The sequence below is a fragment of the Xiphophorus couchianus genome, chromosome 3 (genome assembly GCF_001444195.1).
Source record: "Xiphophorus couchianus chromosome 3, X_couchianus-1.0, whole genome shotgun sequence".
Taxonomy (NCBI): Eukaryota; Metazoa; Chordata; class Actinopteri; order Cyprinodontiformes; family Poeciliidae; genus Xiphophorus; species Xiphophorus couchianus.
The window spans coordinates 11,039,006-11,058,862 of NC_040230.1; the positions used below are offsets into that span (position 1 = coordinate 11,039,006).

Below are 19,857 nucleotides of genomic sequence, written 5' to 3' on the forward strand. Positions count from 1 at the left end.
ACCTCATTCCTCACAGAGTTGAAACTTTCGATTGTTCTGTTGCAAAATGGGGGGGGGGGGATCTCACGTAGCATATTTGTAACTATTTAAAAAGAAATGAACCCATTCATATAGGCCTTAAAAGATAGATGTAAATCTACTAATAATAATAATAATAATAATAATAATAATAATAATAATAATAATAATAATAATAATAAATTATCTCGGTCCCAGTTTAAGGTCAGTTTGTTTTGCTAAAAGACAATCCGCAACAATCTTGAAAAATTCCCTCGCGTCACTTGTTCAAAAAAAAAAAAAAAATTTCTTTTCATTTTTTTCTTCTTTGTATTTTTTGTCTTCTTTTTTTTAAAATGCTTTTTAGAAATAAGAATAGCTGCGAGCGGTCTGTAAAGTCGGTTGTCAGAATATATGTGCATTTGTGTGTTTTTGTGTGTGCATACAGAGCGGCGGTGCAGCGTTTCCTCTTCCTCCTCTCTCTTCCCTTTCTTCTCTGTCCGGGGAATTGTTCTCAACGTCCACAAACACACTGCAAATACCCGCCGGCCCAGCGGCATCGATTTCTAATTAGACGCCAGGATAATCGTTGGAGAGAGATGAAAAAAAAAAAAAAAAAAAGTAGGGGAAAAAACAGAAGAGAGTGATCGAGCGAGTAAATAAATATATATAAAAGAATTAGAGCCCAGATTAACTGAATGGATATGAGCATTGAGGGGGAAATAAATAAATAAAAAAAAGAGAAGCAAAAGGTGAACTTGGCGGATAAATCTTGCGTGAACTTGAACGGGAAATGAGGCTTATATACACGGGGGGACGCAGGCCGGAGTGAAGTGTGAAGAGGATTTGGGGATTGGATTCGGAAATTATGCCAATTTTTATTTTTATTTTTTTAAACCGCTCTAACATTCTGTTTTTGGACGATAAATACTATTTCCAACAAAGAGTTTTAAGCAAAAACTCAAACGAATTATACGAATTAAATAAGTATTTGTTTATTCATCGATGTTTGCTCCTTTAAAGGTACCCACCTTCCTGAAAATGTGATAGAAATCAACTTTAAACCGGAGTATCCAACATCTCTTCTTAAATTCCCATCCTCTTTGTTTTTTTTTTTTTTAACTCTCCCTCTTTTTTGTCTCCTGACAGACTGTGACAAGGGGTGGTGGGGTTACCGGAGGTTTGGGGGGCGCAGGTAGCTCGTTTACTTTAATTAACGTTTCATCATCGTCAGAGCGCGGCCGCGCACCGTACCCGCTCTTTTCATGCTGCTCCGTCTCTCATCCCTACTCTCCCTACATTCATCATCTCCCTCCTTCCTCCTCCTCCTCCTCCTCTGCTCTCCCTTCTGGTGGCATCACCTCTCATCTTTTTTTTTTGTATCCTCTATAACTCCTCATATCGCTCCCTGTGCGCTTTTTCTCACATCCACTCAAGCGCACAGTTTAATCTTTCAAACTCTTTCCTTCCTAATCGTACCTTAACTGCGTTCTCCCTATTTTTCCCCTTTCTCCACTTTCTTTTACATAATCCCAATTATTAATTTATAAGGATATATCATTGTGCAAACCGACTCCTTAACTCAAATCAATTGGTCAAATTAAAAGGCTTTACAAAGTATCCAGACGCCATGAACTTTTTCCACATTTTTTTCTGGAAACATCCACAACTTCTGCTCAGTGTTGGGCGTTTTATGACCTCAAGCAAATTTGCTTAGAGGGATTTGTCTGCATTTGTAGTTCCCATCCATCTTCCAATCAACTTCCATGAGCTTTCTCCCCCTTATCCCTATTGAAGACAGAAAAAGCATGCTCACATGTTCACATCATGCCCACAGCATGATGCTGCCACCACCATGTTACACAGTAATATTTCTACCAATCAGCAAATCTCTGCATCTCCTCCAGAGTTGCCATGAGCTTCTTGGCTGCTACCCTGATTAGTGCCGTTTGTTTCCAGTTGTGCCATACTCTATATTTTTGGATGATGAATTATAAGATGTTCAAAATCTTGGGATATTGTTTTATACCCTACCTTACTTTAAGCTTAAACTCTACAGCTTTATGCTTGACACGACCGCTGAATCCCTTGGTCTTTAGGATGCTGTTTGTTCACTAATGTTCTGTAGCAGCCCTCTTAGGACTTCAATAGATCCCTTCACATAACTCTGCCATTAAATTGCAGGATTTGCCAGTTAAGTGACTTCTGATGGCAATTTATTGCACTAGATTATGTCTAGGGGAATTAAACTATATAGGGGATGATGATGCTTTTGCAAGTCACTGCATTAAATACACTGTGAAACGTAATTCTTTACTGCTGTATAGACTCATATGCAGTAACGCGAACATAGCAGTGAAATAAAACAAAAAATACAATCATGCTGTCAAGCAAGAAAGTCCATTTCACTTCAAAGCTAGTTAGTCATTAACAAGCAATGAAATAAGAGGCTTTCTGCACAAGCTAAGGAACTGCAGGACTTTAAACAAAACAATCATATTCTGACTCCCTTTATTTCTTTTCTGTTTGTGTTAAATGTGAGAGACAGCAGGAAAAAGCAGGTCACACACGTATGAGATAAGAAAACAAGAGCTTAGCACTTTGGCCGTTTCTTTTGCTTAAAGGTTGGTATTATTTAGCTTTGGATTCAGATTTAGAGAGCTTTTAATGTTTTTCAATGGATAAAATTTTGCACAGTGGTTGTAAAATGTATGAAATGCAATGATCAATAAAAAAAACAACGAGGCAATAAAAGTAGGTACACTGAGAAACATAAAACAGACACACAAGCAATCAAACTTGAATTAAACATCAAAAAAGGTCAAGGGAATGGCTAATGGTTATGAGCTCAAAGGAGGAATTATGAAAAATGATTGTGACGATCCGTATCTGTGCTTGAGAATATTGGCAGAACTTTTGGTAAAACTTGTCTGTGATGGATTTGTGTCAGAAAGCCTTTATGGCAGCTGCTTTACTGTCAACATTAACTATGTTTAACTAGTTGTGTTTTGTGCAATAAAAATCCTTTCTGCTCCCAGTTAAGATCTTTAGTTGACATTTGAGCCATTATAAGCCACTATTTATAGGTTTGTTCACATGTTAAGAATTAAGATTAAAGATGTTGATCCTCTGCACGTACCAGGTTCTTCTCTTTGTGTTTGATAAGAAATTACTGTAGGATTTAAATGAAGCAAACAAGATTAAATTATTTATTCAGGTTTTTAAGAACCTTGTCCCAGAAATAGTTTTAAAATGTTAAAGGAGTACAATGTCCGGGATAAAGGGACATCTTTCACAACCTTATAGTACAATAAATGTAGATCTCTATCATTGAGGTGCAATTTTTTGTATCCAGCAGTTAGGATGTCTACATCAGAAACATTCAGGCAGTCCCAGAACGATGCAAGAACTGATTTTAAAGCAAATGAAAACACCCATGAAAAGAGAACATTCAAGTTATATACAATTATCTAGTATTTTACTAACCTTTTTCTATATAAAACATTGGAATTTTGAGAAAGGGATCAATAAAACCATAAAAAACTTTACAGAGCACAATAGCACTGAATCCCCCTGGAGTTATTTTATAAAGGCTTGGTTTCGATAAGGTGCTGGGAAATGGCAGGTGTTACATGAAGCAAATACAAAATGGAAGAAATGAGAAAAGTAAATGTAGTTAGGACTTGTATGGTTCAGCGAGATCTAGGCGTGACTCACTCATGGCTCGGGACTCAGCATGGAGCGCTCTGATAGTTTAAACAGTTTAAAACACTTACAGTGGTAACCGGATTTGTAGCCTTGTGGGGTTAAGAACTTGATGAAATCCGCCATGTCTGTAGGGAGTGCAGAGGTGTGCGCTCACATACAAATTGCCACTGATAAAAAGAGAACGGGAAGCTGCACTATCACAAACCTTAAAAGCTCTTCACTCTCGTTCTGGTTCCAACAAAATACTACCCAGAATGCACTGAGACATTACACCGGAGACTGTCTGAAACCCACTGAAACTGGACTGACCTGCAGAGGTGAGTCCAAGCAGGCTGGAGTTATGTTTTGGATCTTACAAAAGGAGATGCGAAACAAAATGCTGTTTGAGATAGGTAAATTAAAATTGCACTATTGCAATAAAGTATATATATAAAGTAAAAAAAATAAATAAAAAATAAAAATTTTAACTAATAAGCAGCACAAAAATATCAAACAAGCTCTTTCGTCATTTACTTAAATTTCTACATATTTTTCCATTTCATATCAAAAGCGTCTAACTTCAACTGTCTCATAGAAAACATATTAATTCTACAAAAATATATAATAATAATCTTTAATCTTGTGCATTCAATATTCAATCCATTTTTGATTTGATTCTCTGATGTTACGCTGATTTGGTATTAAGGTACAACAAAAACCTTGGAGAGCCTTCATCTCTTTAAAAACATCAATTACTTTTTTTAAACATTGTAAAACATGACATCATTTATAGGGCAAAATTAATTTTACAATAAAGGCACTATATACTGTATGTAACAAGGCTAATGTTATGTTATGTTATATGTTGTTTTGCTACATTAAATTATAATATGTTGCCACAACAAACCTATATTATGTGATTTTGTCCTAAGCTTATAATAAACAAGCTGATGCATTTAATCCATCCTCGTCTAAGCAGCACGTTGACTGTGCACACAGACACCTAACATAAAGACTCTTGATTTTAGATTAATACCTGCTGCTTAGTTTATTGCGAAACAGCACTCGGTGTCACTGATGAGACAAGCTTGGGCTGTGACTGTAACAAAAACTCATACATCCACTCACCCACAGCAGACACACCAAAACACCTGGATTCAATCTCTCCATCTTTCCGCGTTTCCTCCTTCGTCACACTAACAAACGTACACACACGTTCAGTGGCCCCCGCTCGCCTGTGTGCGCGCGTGTCAAATCGAATCTCCACCTCGGTGCGTAGTACACCTGCTGTGCCGGCATATAATGTGCTGCATACAGTGAGCGCACGATGACGGATTACTGAATTAGACCAATAATGACAAGTGACACTTCTGTTACCGCTCCCTGAGCCACTGCAGAGAGCAGGGGAGATGTGTAAATAAAGAACTAGGCACAGTGGCAGAGAGAAGGTGAGAGAGACGCAGAGAGGGATGCGGGAGGGAAGGAAAAAGAAACAACGGCTCAGAGAAATAGGAAGTCATGGAGATGGATTGGGAATTTTCAGCTTGTTCCGTGAAGTAAATAAGTTTTGTATCACTGTCCTGGATTATTTTTTCTTTTGTCTCTCTGGTTCTGTGTTGGCAATCAGTTGTCACACAGTCTTATCGGCAGCTCAAAGTAGATTCACAGAACAGTTTGCAAAGTGAAACAATATTTTTTCCCCCTCTCCTGAAACCAATTCAAAACAATATTTTCGATCAGTTGGGCTTCAGCTAAACCAGAATCGAGGCTGGAAATTAAAGTGCAAAAGCATTCACACATATTTTTTTTCTTCAAACTGCAATAAATTTTGCTGGATTTTTAAAATAACAAAAAATAAGATTTCTGTGAAAGAAAATTTCTAATTTCTCTTCTTTGCATAACTCAAGCTCAGTCAGATTGGAGGGAGGACACAAGTTAGTTGATGTCTTGCCACAGATCCTAAATTAGTTTCATGCATGAACTTTGACTAGACCATTCTAACATATTAATATGCTTTTATCTACACCATCCCATTGTAGCTCGGGGCATATGTTAATTCTGTTCATCTTTCCATCAACTCCATGGTTTCCTTGTCCCTGCTGAAGAATATCATTCTCACAGCATGATGCTACCACCACCATGTTTCCTAGTGTGCATAGTCCAATCTATGTGATGTGCAGTTTTAGTTTTCCACTGCACACATTACTTAAAAGCAGGTTAAAAAGTTTTATTTTGGGATTTAATTTTCCCAGAGTACCTTCTTCTAAATGATTTCTGTGTCCCTACATGGCCTGTGGCAACCTGAAAATAGGGCTTCTCATGGGTTTTTTTCCCCACTATGATCAACAATGACTTTCTTCTTGCTACTCCTTCACAATGGCCAGATGTATGGAGTTCATGACACATAGTCACAATGTCAACAGACACACCCAAACTGTGGATATCTGCAGACTAGCCTAACATATACAGACCTAATAAAATACATTACAGTTTGGAGTTGTACAGTGTCAACTTGTGAACAAGTCAACTGTAAGGCACTGCAACTCTACAAGACTGAAAACACAGAACTGTTTGGAGAAGTTCTGAATCAATTTCCTAATAAATAAACATGACATTTCTGCTAATTTGTGAGCATCTACGAGTTGCAGATTAAAGTAGTGCACCTGCAGGATGCCTCCCCCCTCCGTGGACCCAGGCCTCCACAGGCCTGTGTTCAGGATGCAAAGTGTGCCAAATGAGAAGGAGGAGGTGGAATCCTCTTTGGGAAGGCATGAATAAATCAGCCTACCAGCCGGCGCCTCTGCACTGCAGAAGAGGAGCACGCGTGTGGAAAGATGCAAACAAACACATACATTAATTCATTCATGCTCTTATGCATTGATAAGAAAAATGGTGGAGATTTAAGCTACCACTAACTGTTTTCCTAATTTTGGGATCTTTCAGTCATACGCATCAACGAATAGACCGGTGTCATTGCGCAGTTCAACTGTAAATCCCACCATATTCTCTCATAGTGTCAAACTACCGGGGAATAAGAGCCTGTCAAGTCCTCAAGCCAATGGGCCACATTCGTATTTGCTTTGTGATCAAAATGTATACCTTCTGCTTATGCCTCTGGTTGGCACAAGGAACAAGATCAGAGACCTGCTGGACAAGAACCGACTTAGAGTGGAAGCACAGCTGGAGCTGAGGACCCGGGGAGCACAGAGGAAGCGCGACAGAAAGAAATATTGACAGAGCCTAGATATACACATAAGTCACCCGACACGACCTGCCTGCTCTCTGTATTTTATAGAGCCGCTCTGTGCTGGCGGAACAGCGTGACAGCCCAGTTCCTTCAACGGAAAATATGGTCCCTCTCTACCTTTCCGCCTCTCACTCTGCTATCACTCCTGTTTTCTGTCTATCCCACCTGATATCATTCTGTCACTTCTTTGCAGTGGGCTCTTTTTTCCATCATCCTCCCTCCCCCTATTTCTATCCTAGATGTTCCCGCGCTTTTATAGGTGCTCTACATTCCACCCGTCATGTTTCACTCCCCCATTTCTATCCATCTTCACGTCGCTCTCTTAATCCCCTCTCATTTGCTCCCTTCTGCCCCAGTCCACTTCCCGTTTTCTCTCTTCTGGAGCCGTCTCTGCGTACCGTCCCATTTCCACTCGCTCTTTCTGTTTCCCTCATTCTGCCTGATCCATTTCCTCTCGGCTATCTATTCCATTCATCCCTTTTCTTCTATTTGCGCCACAGAACATCACCATCCTTCATTACCTTATGGCTCTGTCATCTCCATCTCACATTTTTCCAGTTTATATTTCCTCTGACCTCCCTCTGAGGTTTCTTGCTATATCCATTTGTCAAAATATTCCATCACAATCGGTGGAATTGTGATGAGACACTTTATTTCCCTTTTTTTTTTTGCTGCAGTCTCTACATATATTTAATTCTATATTCCACATTGTGCCTTGCAAAAATACTTACTCAAATACTTTTACTTTTTGCCATGTTGAAACCAAAAATGTCTGATTTTATGTCCATCCATCTACTTTTTCTTGCAGGGTCTCAGGGCAATCTCCTGCAGTCATGGTCTAGGGGTGGGATACATCACAGGACAACACAGAGGCACACAGGAAAAAAACAACCATACATAGACACCTAAGGACAATTCAGAAAGACCAATTAACCTCACCCCACTGCTTGGACTGTGGGAGGAAGCCGGAGTATCAGGGGAGAATCCACAAATCCACAGGAGGAACATGTAAACTCCATGCAGAAAGACTCCAGGCCAGGATTTGAACTAAGGACCTTCATGCTGCAAGGCAACTGTGCTTCCACCATTGAAATATTTTTTGTAACAAACAACCTGAAGAGTGTGGAACTCATGAAGCCTGTCTTCAAATGTCAATATTTTGTAAAGTAACCACAGCCAGAGGTTTTTCTAAGGTATGTACTTTTTTAGACAACTTTTTAGCAGTGTCTAACATGCTTTATTCTCTGATTTCCTCGTATTAGGCTTCATCTACCTTCCTGTTAGCTCTCAATACCTTTCCTGTCCCTGCTGAGGAAAACAGCATGATGCTGCCACTGCCATGCTTCACTGTGGCGATGGTGTACTCAAGGCACATTGGACCAAAAATTCAATATGGAACCAATCTTACCAGAACACCTACTCAGTTCTTGTTGCCTCTTCCATGGTTTGTGGCAAACTGAACGGTATCAGATTATAACAGAACAAAAATATCAGTTTATAGATTTTTATAAGAATAAAGACACATGTCAAATTAATTTGACTTCAAAATATACAGCACATTGTGTTAGTTTGTCACTTTAAATCCCAATAAAATAAAGTTTAAAGTTGTATCATGGCAACTTACGAATAAAATAGCTATGCACCTTTCTGCACAATGAGGCATTCACTCCAAGTTCCTAATCCCTAAATCTTTATCTTTTCTTGTCATCCTTCCCTTTTTTATTCCTCCTTTCTCCCCTCTCTCTCAGCATTCCTGCCGGCCCTCCCTCTCTCATCCGCAGCCCGAGCACAGAGCCGCATGTGTCGGAATCAATTAGGGCTGAGAGCCGTCGCGGCCGCTCTTTCACGGAGGTAAATATTAAACTGCACCAAGCACCGAGGAAGAAGAGAGGGTGGAAGGAGGGGAAAAGGGGTGGAGGGAGAGAGGAGAGAAGGGAGCCCTCCGTCCCTAATCCACCGCATCGATCAGGCGGGGATGAGGGTAATATATTATTTTGACAAGATACGATCCTCCGACGCGCACCGCTATCCCCGGCGATCGATTTCTTTTTTTCTCTCCTTTTTTCTTCCCCTTTCTCCCCCTCAGTGAGTGGGACAGAGTTTGTGTGGAGCTGTGTGTGTGTGTGCGTGTGTGTCTTCTTGGCGTGTGCTTGTGCACTGGAGTGTGGATGGCGACAATGGGAACAGCATTAGGAAATGTGGGGAAGAGATGGGGATGAAGCTGCTGGTACAGGTCTGCGCGTTTACAAACAAGCTCACGTCTAAACAGCTAAATCACACGTTCAGCCAAAGACACAGAATAAGAGGATTCTATTTTCTGTTTACTTTCTTCTGTATATGCACAGAGGGGCACAGGTAGAAGGACATCAGGGTTGCTAACAGAGTTGGAAGCAGAGCTGACCTATTGTAAAGTTAACTATCCTCCCCCTGCAGAGTCCCCCTCTATATCGCTTTGTAAACTGTGTCTAAATGCTAAAATCCTGGATCAATTTTATTTTATTCAACTTCTCTCCCCCCATCACTTCCCTCTGGCCCCAACCGCTACCCTCCTGAAGAAACATGCTGTCCTCTGCTGATGGAGGACAGACGTGTGTGGATATTTTGTAGCTGCCAGCATATTTGTATGATTCCACATGGACAATCCCCTTCAGAAACTCCAAGATTTCCACAGATGGTAGCTCACTTCTCTTTTGTTGGGCTGAATAGCCTATATGGTTCTTTACATTTATGCAGAACCTGTCTCTTATGTGACTCTGAGCAACCTGGGCCTCTTCCTGCCATTTCAGCTTCTTGTTTTGTTTTACTTATAGGCATAAAAAGACATGGCAGCCATGGCAGATTCCTGCAGCTTGAATAAAATAGATCTTGACAATGGAAAGATTCGCCGCATTAACACCATAAAATCTGAGGTTTTTAAGGGTAACTTGAGGCTATACTACTATTAGCTGTCCAGCTAAAGTTGATCCATGCTGTCGGTAGATATGGATTACACTATAACTTTTTGTAGAAATGACTTTGGTTTAACGGTACCACAGTGTTTAAATGAAAGTGAAAGTGTATAAGATGAATTCATTGCTTTTATTTAAAATCATTGTTACAGTGGTAAAAAAAAATAACATATTGAGTATAATGATCATAACAATGTTCTGTTTGATGCATATGCTAAATGAAGAATAGAACAGCTTAAGTAATATAAGTTTTTATATGCTTGTTGCACAATGACTTATTTTGCTTTCCTGTTCTTTAACTGAACACTAAGTCAAAGAGTTATTTAACTGGTTAATTAGTCAGACTGTCTGTTCCTACAGAGCCTGGAGTCAGCCACTGGAACTTTTACAAGAACATGTGGAGACCTTCCATTTTATTGTCTGCAAATATTTGTAAATATGTAAAATGTTTTGTGTTTTTATGGTATGTAGGTGAGATAAAAGTGTAGCTGTTTCCTTTCAGTCAACTAACAAGCAGAGCACAACAACAAATAGAGACAGTCCTGTGTTACTCTCCATTTGTAATATCAGGTACATTTTATAACCTTTACAGTGGATTTACATCAACACTTGTAAGGTCCCTTACAAGGCATGCCCTTGTTAGAACAATAAAATGTACTGAGGTCACTTGTGAGGCACCTGACAATATTGACAGAATGCTTAAGACATCTTACTCCGAACAATATTATTATTTAATATTCACATTTATTTCAGTGCAATTAAGGCAAGAATCTTTCCTTACCAACATCCTCTTTAACTATGGCAGAGAGTATGTTGACATGTTCTTCTCAGAGCAGTATCTCATCTGCAACATGGCAGACAGACGGCCCAGCAGAGGAAAATCAAGGGACCATAAAGGGTCATTGGGAGTCGCTGTACTTCTAACCAGGGTCTCTATCAGAGCCATTGCCTTTAACTCTGTCAAAGACTCCTCACATTCTCTCCATGAACTTTTGAACTGCTGTCGTCAAACAAATAACATAGCAACATCAAAAACAGAACCACCACAGCAATCTGCCTCAGGCTGTTGAAACACTGAACTGTTTTTTTAAAATAATTGACCTTATTTTACCCTTCATCTGATTTTTGTTTGAATTTATTTGTGTTTTCAATATTTATAAGTGTTAGTTACTTTCACACAGTTTTCCTTCTGGCCATGTAAGTTGAAATTTTGAGAAAGGCATGTTATGCAGGTCTAAACATGAGGACGTAGTGGTTTTAGTGGAACATTAACTCTTCCGCATCTTTGAAGTATAAATGTTGCCTATGCTGCACGGTCTGAATAATGCTTGTATATTAAGATCAAGGGTGTTGAATTCACTGTGCTCAATTGCTTTAGGGTCACCTATTTTAGTTCTGCCATCACTTTATTTGCCCCAGATGATCATTAACTGAATTGATCAAGAGGTATGTCATGCCATCAGTTTTCCTTTCATTTTTAAGCATCTGGCATCATGATGTGAGTCAATCTTTATGTGCACAGATTGTTACAGTAATGTATTACTGTGTCAGTGCTGCAGTACTTAAATAGGTGTGTAAATGCAGTAACAGTGATGTCCCTGTTCACTACGCAGGGCATATGATGGGTGCAGAATGTTTTTTAATCTTCCGGTAGCCTAGCTTAGTTGTTAATCAAATTATGTACGCTGAATATCAGAGTTATTTACCCAAGGTCAGGTATCTGCTGTCACTGAAACACAGTAGTGTGACAGGATTATTAATGATTTTTTTTTTTTCATTATCGCAGCTAATATTTAACCAAATTAAATGATTTTAAGCATTGTATTAGAAAATAATAGATCAAGAATTTGATTTAAATAGAATTTTTTTAAAATACCATCTTGTAATTAAAGTCATGTTCCTGGATGTTTGTGCATTTTTTAACAACCTTTAATATGATTTCAACATCATGGTCTCTTCTACATTACTGTGCTACAGATGGATTGGTTTCATCTAAATGTTAAACTACAACATAAATTACCTGCGACTGCAGCTAAGTCTATACGTAATAAGAGGAGACAATGAAATACACAGAAGATGTTATTTTAATTAGAAAGACCTACGAAAGCTTGGATATAATTTAGCAATGTGCAATATATCATTTTTTGCCTTTAAATACTGGAAACACTATGTGAATTATGTATAGGAAATAGATAGGATTCTTCTGCGAACAATACACAAGTCTGATAAATCAGTCAAGGAGAGAAAAAGTAAGAAACAAGCATAAAAACAGCATGATGACTGTTGAACAGTCTATCTGATTGGGTGAAGACTAAACATTTCTCCATTCTTGTGCATTATCTCATTTTGTGTGGACAGCATCAGCTCCAATATGTCTTTTAAAGAGCTTTAGTGACACAAACTCACTGAAGTCATGCACACAACAAGGCGCCCAACAACAACAAGTATCTTCCCAGCACCGAAAGATCTTTCCAAACAAGTGCGACAACACCCGCTGCTTTCTCGTTCTGCTCCCTCTCACTCCTCGTCTCCCACTTTCTCTGTTTCTGCCTGCCGCGACTTAGTTTTCCTCCTTTCTCTTTCTGGCCGCTCTTGCTTTTATTGTGCCATTTTCTGCCACTTTGGTCCACGAAGGAGAGGCCATAATGCAATCTCTCCCCCTCTCCGTCCCCTGCTGTGAGAGAGAGTAGTTTGGACTGTGTGCTGGGCCGGCGAGGAGTGTGTGTGGAGGGAGAGGGGTGGGGGAACGGGGTCAAGGTGAGCTCTAATACACTATTGATCCGCCCCAATTGAAAACCTGATGGAAATTTTACCCCCCTTCTTCTCCTTTCCTCCCCATCCCTCTCTTGCTCCCCCTTCTCTCTCTGTTTTTTCTTCCTTCTACCCCCCTCTCCGTTCCTATCTCCCACTCTTCCCTTATGTCTTTTTTCCTTTCCTGTGTGTATCCTCCCTGGTGTCTGAAGTCTTCCTCTTCTTCAGAGTCTATCCCCGTTCACTCCAATCTGTTTTCTCTCCCAGCTGAACATCTCTTTCAACCACTGACGACTTCTCTCCCCTGCTATCTATCTCTGTGCAGAGCAGCTCTCTGCCTCAACTATCCCTCTAATCATTTCCCTTTTTTCTTCCTTCTTTGCAGCTCTTGGTCGCGCCATCTCCCCATTTTCCATGTCTGCTCCTCTCTTTCTCCTTTTAAACCTCTTGTTACCCCCACCCTATCTCACTGGTTCTGTCTCTCCCACTCATTTTCTCTAACCCCCCTCCTTTCTGTGTGTGCATCAGATGGTCCATTTCTTCCTAACCCAGTGCATATTGATCCCTATGGCAGCAGCATGCAGGGCGATGGCTGTGAGGACCTCTGTTACAGTGTATTAAACGCCACAAACGCTTTGGACGCGGGGCCGGAGACACGCCTCCCCGGCAGGGCTCTGTCAATAGCTGCTCCCTCCTGTCAACAGCAGCCAAATGGCCTCTCAATCTGGGAGTCATGATGATGTGCCAGAGAAAAAAAATGAGAGAATCTTTAACAGAGTGTCCAAAAAATGATGCAACAAAAAGTGTAGATATAAAGCCTCTTGCCAAATAATGGGGAAATGCTTTGAAAAGGACATCAAAAGGTCAATCAAAACCATGCAAAGCCATTTCCATAAAAAAGCTGAAAATGTTGCAAACAAAATCTATGACCCGAGCTGTCAATTTGCCCCATTCTTTGGCCTAACAAGCTTTGTAATAACATGCAGTTATATGTGGAGGCAGCAATTATGTTTGTAGCTGAGAGCAAGCTGCACACTATCAAACAAAAGAAGCACAAACACTGGAAGAAACCCCGAACAATAGAGATGGCAGAAACACAAGCAAACCCTTTTCAACTAAGCATTACTTTCTCCACTTAACAAGACCTGACTCACGTTGACTCTATGCAGAGTTGGCCGCTTTTGCCATGCTTCTCGAGCAGGAGATAAATGGAGGGAGCGTGCGTTTGATTTATGTACCGTTGTGTACGTGTCAGATGGGCCGAGCTATCGGGACCACCATCTCTCAATAGACACAGAAATGCTACAGCAGTGGAGGGACCCCTCTGTCGACCCCGAGACTCCTGATACACATCTAGAACAAACAGAGCAGGGATTTGTTGCAAACACAAGAGGAGGAGGGATGCTCTTCATTACTTTCCTTACATTTCTATTCAAAAAGGATTCATTCTTTGCTCTTTTGTGTCCTTTCTGCTCCTTATTGACTCTTTAGGCGATAGGAAAACAGCCACTACAATTTCAAGCTAATCTTTACAGCTTCAGTCCACAGTTACATGATTAATGTCACTAATAGCAGAAGCAACAAACTGGTTAGCTGCTATATGGGGAATAAGATAGTGTTAGGTGCATTCTGTATAAATTATTAACATTGGCAAATATGCACTGATCAGCGTTATTTTGGCCAATTTCATACCAATTTCTGCCTAATCCAATGTCTTTTAAGAGCCACAATTAAAAATTTCCTTTCAGCTTTCTTGAGTATCTTGAGTATGAGTGTCAGTATCTCTTTAAATGTCAGATGACAAACAAACAAAAAATATATTGTATTTTAAAACATGAACAAAATTGTCAGAGTTTAAATTTTTATCTGAAAACATAAATATCAAATGCTTCAGCTCCCTTGAATCTAATTGCTGAATTACCTCCTCAAATAGTCATCAAGTTCAGCAGAATACCTTTAATGACCTCATTTTAAAAATTGTCTTAAGTTTGAGATCCTTGATTTAGATCTTTACTATATTACATTCAACCTTCTTATCTACTGAAGCCACACTCCATTTAAAATGATCATTGTGAACACTTTGCAGTCATGTCTACATAGAAAATTAAGTTCCCGTTTTAAGTAGCTCAGATTTCACAATTAAGGATCTCACTTACTCTGAAAATAGCTAATTTAGTGTTTTCTTCCTTCCAGAAAAACTTCCACACAGAGTGTGGTTTCTAGTTGTAGAACAATACAGTGATTTCACTAACACTAAAAGATTAAATTCTTTTATTTTCTTTTGATGAGATCATAACCAGTTTAGACCAGCCAAGTTGAAAATCAGCCAATTTTGGCCAATAGCCGATTTCTCATAGTATCTCTAGCAAACATGATTGATAAAGAGTTTGCAAAATATCCACCTGCATTTTCAAAATATCAAACCTCCGACCAAATGCACAGGATTTCATCAGGAGTCTGTTTGTACATCACACTGTCTCTAATTTGCCCACTTTACAGCCTCTCTGAGTTCAGACACCTGTTTTCATTTTCCCACTTTTCTCTTTCAATCACTCCATCCTCGTCTACCATTCCTGTCTCCCACCTCCAATCCCCCTCACCACTCTCCCTCTTTACAGCCTCTCCATCTATTTCTTTCTCTCTAGGAAGGAATCAGTCTCACCTTAATTGCGCTTAAATCGGATTAATGACTGACCGGGGACAACTTGACTTAATCTCTCTTGTAGTAAATCTTTTCCTTTTCTCTCTTCTCGTACATCACTCTTATACATTTTATCCCCCTCTTAACCTGCCCCTCTTTAGTCTCTTTATCTTTTCTGCTCTTCTTTTTCGGTCTATGGTCTTATTCTTCCTCCTATAACCTCTGTCCAGCCATGCTACCAAGGAGGCAACCCCACTCGCCCCAGCCAGTGACTGCAAACATCTTTCAATAAATGAGTAAATGTTTCAATAAGTTGTGAATTCCATTGTATATGTCAAAACAGTATTATAAAATTCTATTCTAGCTTTTTGTTTTTGGCCTGGCAACCCAAAGTTATTAGTGGGCAACAACTGGATATTCCCTAAAACACTTTCTGGAGGCATCTGTGCCTCATTCTGCTTTTTCACTGCCTCTATCCCACTCCTCCTCTCTCCTGTCTTTCTCTTTCTATGTCACGCTTCAGCATGGTTCACCATCCACTTCCTTTCATCATTTCTCTCCTCTTTGCTTCATATTCTTTGCAAACCTTCAACTTCTACGTTCCTGAGACTATTTTCCCAAAATGTCTTTGACTTGGCTTGTCACCGACTCAGTGCGTCATCTGTGAGTGTGTCTCAGTTTCACTAGGAGGTCGGTCGGTGTTGTGTATGTGTCAGTATGCATCGATGCGGTCCTGTCATTGCCTCCTAAGTGCTTTGGCAATACTAGAGATCTGCTGTCATGCCAATTCAACTTATCTCAATTGAATTACATTGGATTTGTATTGAGACGGCGATAAAGGACACTCAAGGTGTGCCAGATTCTCTTCTAAAAAAAAGAGCTCAGATGAAATCTCAATGCATGCATGCAAACTCAATTCTTCAAAATTTGGTTGAACAACAAGATAACATTGCCTTCTGTCTGAGTCATGCCGGTTCAAGTGGGCATGGGGACTTAATCCAAATTAGATTCTAGTATATGTTATTATTAAATAAACAGAAATGAATAAATTGTGACAGGTTTGGCAGTCATTCGTGGAATATTACATTTTAGTGTAGAGTTGGAAAAATTGGCTAATTTTCATGCATTTAATTCTTAGTTTGTGGTTACAGTTTGGATGAAATACAACTTCAGCACAGACACAAACAGAAGACATGAACAAACTAAATTAGAACCATCTTAACTGTAATCTACACATACTTTTCTATGCAAAAACACATAATAATTTACCAATTTCTAAAAGTCCTAAACAAATTTTGATGAAAATTTTACATTTCTGAAAAATGTGCTAAGTCTTTAGGCATAAATATGTGCGTTGTTAAGAAGAACTCAAGTGGGAAGCCCCCTGCTGTTCAGGAGGCCCTATCCAGTAACTTACTTCGCATTTGACTTGGGCCAGCACTGTGTCTAAGTAAATAAATAATATGACTACAAAGAAAAAAACTACAGAATTGCATCTATTGGGGCGTGCTGTGGTGGCGCAGGGGGTTAGCACGCCCCGCGTTTGGAGGCCTTAGTCCTCGACGCGGACGTCGCGGGTTCGACTCCCGGTCCCGACGACCTTTACCGCATGTCTTCCCCCCCCTCTCCTCACCCTCCTTCCTGTCTGCCTACTGTACAAAAAATACGAGCCACTAGCGCAGCAAAAACTCTTCGGAGAAAAAAAAGGAAAAAAAAAAAAAAAAAAAAGAATTGCATCTATTATTTCTGAATATAGTAGAAATGCTTTTATAGTTGATAAAATGGGCTATAAAACCATAACTTTCAAACTCTTCCTTTAGATTCAATGGTAATGTGACCAATTAGCCAACAAAATAATATTACATTTTCAATGTATTATTCTAGACTAAATAAAGCCATGGTTTGGTCAACCTAAAAAAGCTGTAAAACATATTCAGTGTTTACATTTGAGCATTTACCTATGTTTACGTTAGATACAATGAAAGAGCTAGAAAAGATTAAAAACCACAAACAATTCAATGGGGGGGGGGACCAACTGATCCGATGTCACACTGAGGTGATCTTTGTTAAGGGTACAGGGCACAGAGCGTTTGCCACCTTCCAAACCCCTGCAGCTAGAAAAATAGAGGGAAGAAAAGGGCCAGCCTTGTGGACAAAAGCTCATTTTCCTCTTGGTTGCACACTGCTGCAGGCGGGCTAACATGCCACGGGAGAATTCAGGCGCTCATACACCTTTGTTTTCCTCAGGTTTTTCTCAACTTTACACATGGTGTCAAACCCATAGCTAAGACTGAAGCGGATTTGTACGTCAGCCCAGAAGGCATGTGCATGGCCTGTCCAGCCCCAGGCAAACCTAGTGATCTGAGAGCCGTAAAGTCGCGTGCTTCTTTTGAACGTGACAGACAAAAGCAGTCGGCTGACATCTTCCAAATACAGGCGCATTTGTTCACCTTCCAGTTGTGCAGTGGAGTCACTTTTACATCTCCTTCTTTGCTTCTTTTACTTCTCTTTGCTCACCTACTCCTCCAAACAACCCCCTCCTCACCTCCCTGCTGCTCCCAACCTCTCTGCATGCCCATCTGCTTACCCGCTTGTTCTCTTTCGCTCCTCTCTGAGCGGCCAGGATTAAGCATTTATCTCGGTGGTCCTCCTTTCGGCCCCTAAACGCCCGTGAGGATGATAAGAGTCGCTGGGATTTGTCAAATTGTGAGCCATTGATTAACTGACCTTTCACGCCTGCAAGTCTCTCAGCCACTCCACTAACTGCCGACAGGCTAGATAGAGAGATAGATAGGTACATGCGGCTGTTATTATTGTGTACAAGTTTGTAGTTACCAGGTGTGGTATAGTGAGGGATGACAGAAGAGGGGAGGAGGTGAGAAGGTGGTGGAAAAGATACAGAGGAGTCCTTCAGTTGCCCTATAGGCTTGAGATGTAACAGGTACAAGTGTGTCTACACTGGCAAACAGAACTGAGTCCTGAATAATGAAACGCACATTTTAAGGCGAGCCAGGGGGCTAATATCAGACAGGAAGAGTTGGGGGAGGCAAAGAGGAGCTTAGGGAGACGTCCAAGCCTTGGCTCAAGCAAAATCTAGAATTTGGTCTAAAAATGTTGCTGGGAAAACCTTTGATTATGTGCAGACAGATTTTCTTCACTCTTTTTTTCAAAAAGAAAAGAGCTGGAGTGTCTAAAAAGTTTAACTTATACTTATACGTATTTTTTAAAATGTTGTGGCATCAAACGGATGTAATGTGTTTAAAATCTACAGTATTAAATTGAATCTTAAATTGTTACACCTACAGTATTAATCTATACCACTCAAAATCAGCAAATTTTGAAATAACGCTGTTATTTTTGTGTCCACTCTAAACATTTGGCTGTTTTCATTGTAAAATTGTATTCTCATCATCTCTGACCGTTGAAAACAATAATACAGCTTTACCTATTTTCACCAGCAAGTTATGTGCTTATGTTATGTTCTTGTTGATTTGCACTGGATTGCAGTAATAATTTATGGTGGCTTTTTAGTTTATTAAACATGTAAATAAAAGTTTTAATGTAGTTTTGTATTACAGATGTCCTACTCTGAAACGGTTTAACAATAACATAACTGCAAAACTAAAATTCAGAAACTGCTGGATAATTGTTGCAATTTCCAATTAGCATTTTAACAATAAACAATTTAATACACTGCGACTTTGATTATTTTAACAGTAAAAAGCCTGTACAGCCCGTACACAGACATAGCGGTTTGGACAGTAAAACTGTTGCATGCTTATGTGGTTACATCATGTTACTAGATTATATTTTGGGAAATATAAATAGAACTTTTAAAGCGAGGTCGCGTTTATATTCAGCAAGGAGTCTACAAAGTTATGTTAGTTTATCCAACAGTAAAAAGGATTTATGGTGGTCAGTTTTACAGTACGTTCATTTAATCGTAAAACTAAGACACGGAACTTATTGGATAATTTGTGTCAGTGAGTTTAGTCATTTTAGCAATAAAACTTTTACAATGTAATTAATTCTGCTCTTTTAAAACGAGATGAGAACCTTACACCGAGTACTGATACGAGCAGACAACCGAGACTTTGTAATAGAAAAGAAGGAATCACCCACCTGGACCTTCCGCGTCGCCCCGCCTCAGAGATGCACCTGAGGCCGAAGCTTGATCACCTTCTCCCGGCCTGGGCTGGAGTCTGCTCGCCGCTGCGGGTGTTCCAATCCGGGAAGAAGGAGGAGACTTGGGAGAGCGCCGCTGTCGCACTGCACGGAAGCGTCACTAAAACCCAAACATGTATATAAAAAAATAAAAATACAAAACTATTACCTACATGGATCTTTAGGTGACAAACATTTTGCAAATGCATTTTGCGGTTTTAATTATAGAAATTCATGGAATTTAGATCAAATGATGAAGAGGCAGCTGGTGAGGTGCCGCTTTGGCCCGGCTGAGTCGGGCCGATACTAAAACTTGTGTTTTCTGACGTTTTCCCGCAGGATCAATCACCTTATTGACTCTTAGTGTCATACAGTAAAGGGGCAGCGAGGAGGACTAACAATGACACTATAAGCTTAAAATA

At 39.9% G+C, this 19,857-nt stretch overlaps 1 protein-coding gene across 2 annotated transcripts in view; it reads right to left on the reverse strand.

The window, feature by feature from the left end:
* erfl1 (Ets2 repressor factor like 1) overlaps nt 1-19,857 on the reverse strand; it is a 52,739-nt gene that overhangs the window by 29,763 nt on the left and 3,119 nt on the right. For both annotated transcript variants that reach the window (XM_028009022.1, XM_028009013.1), the window contains exon 2: nt 19,394-19,556. The gene's annotated coding sequence lies outside the window, so the exon portion shown is untranslated. The remainder of the gene's footprint in view (nt 1-19,393; nt 19,557-19,857) is intronic.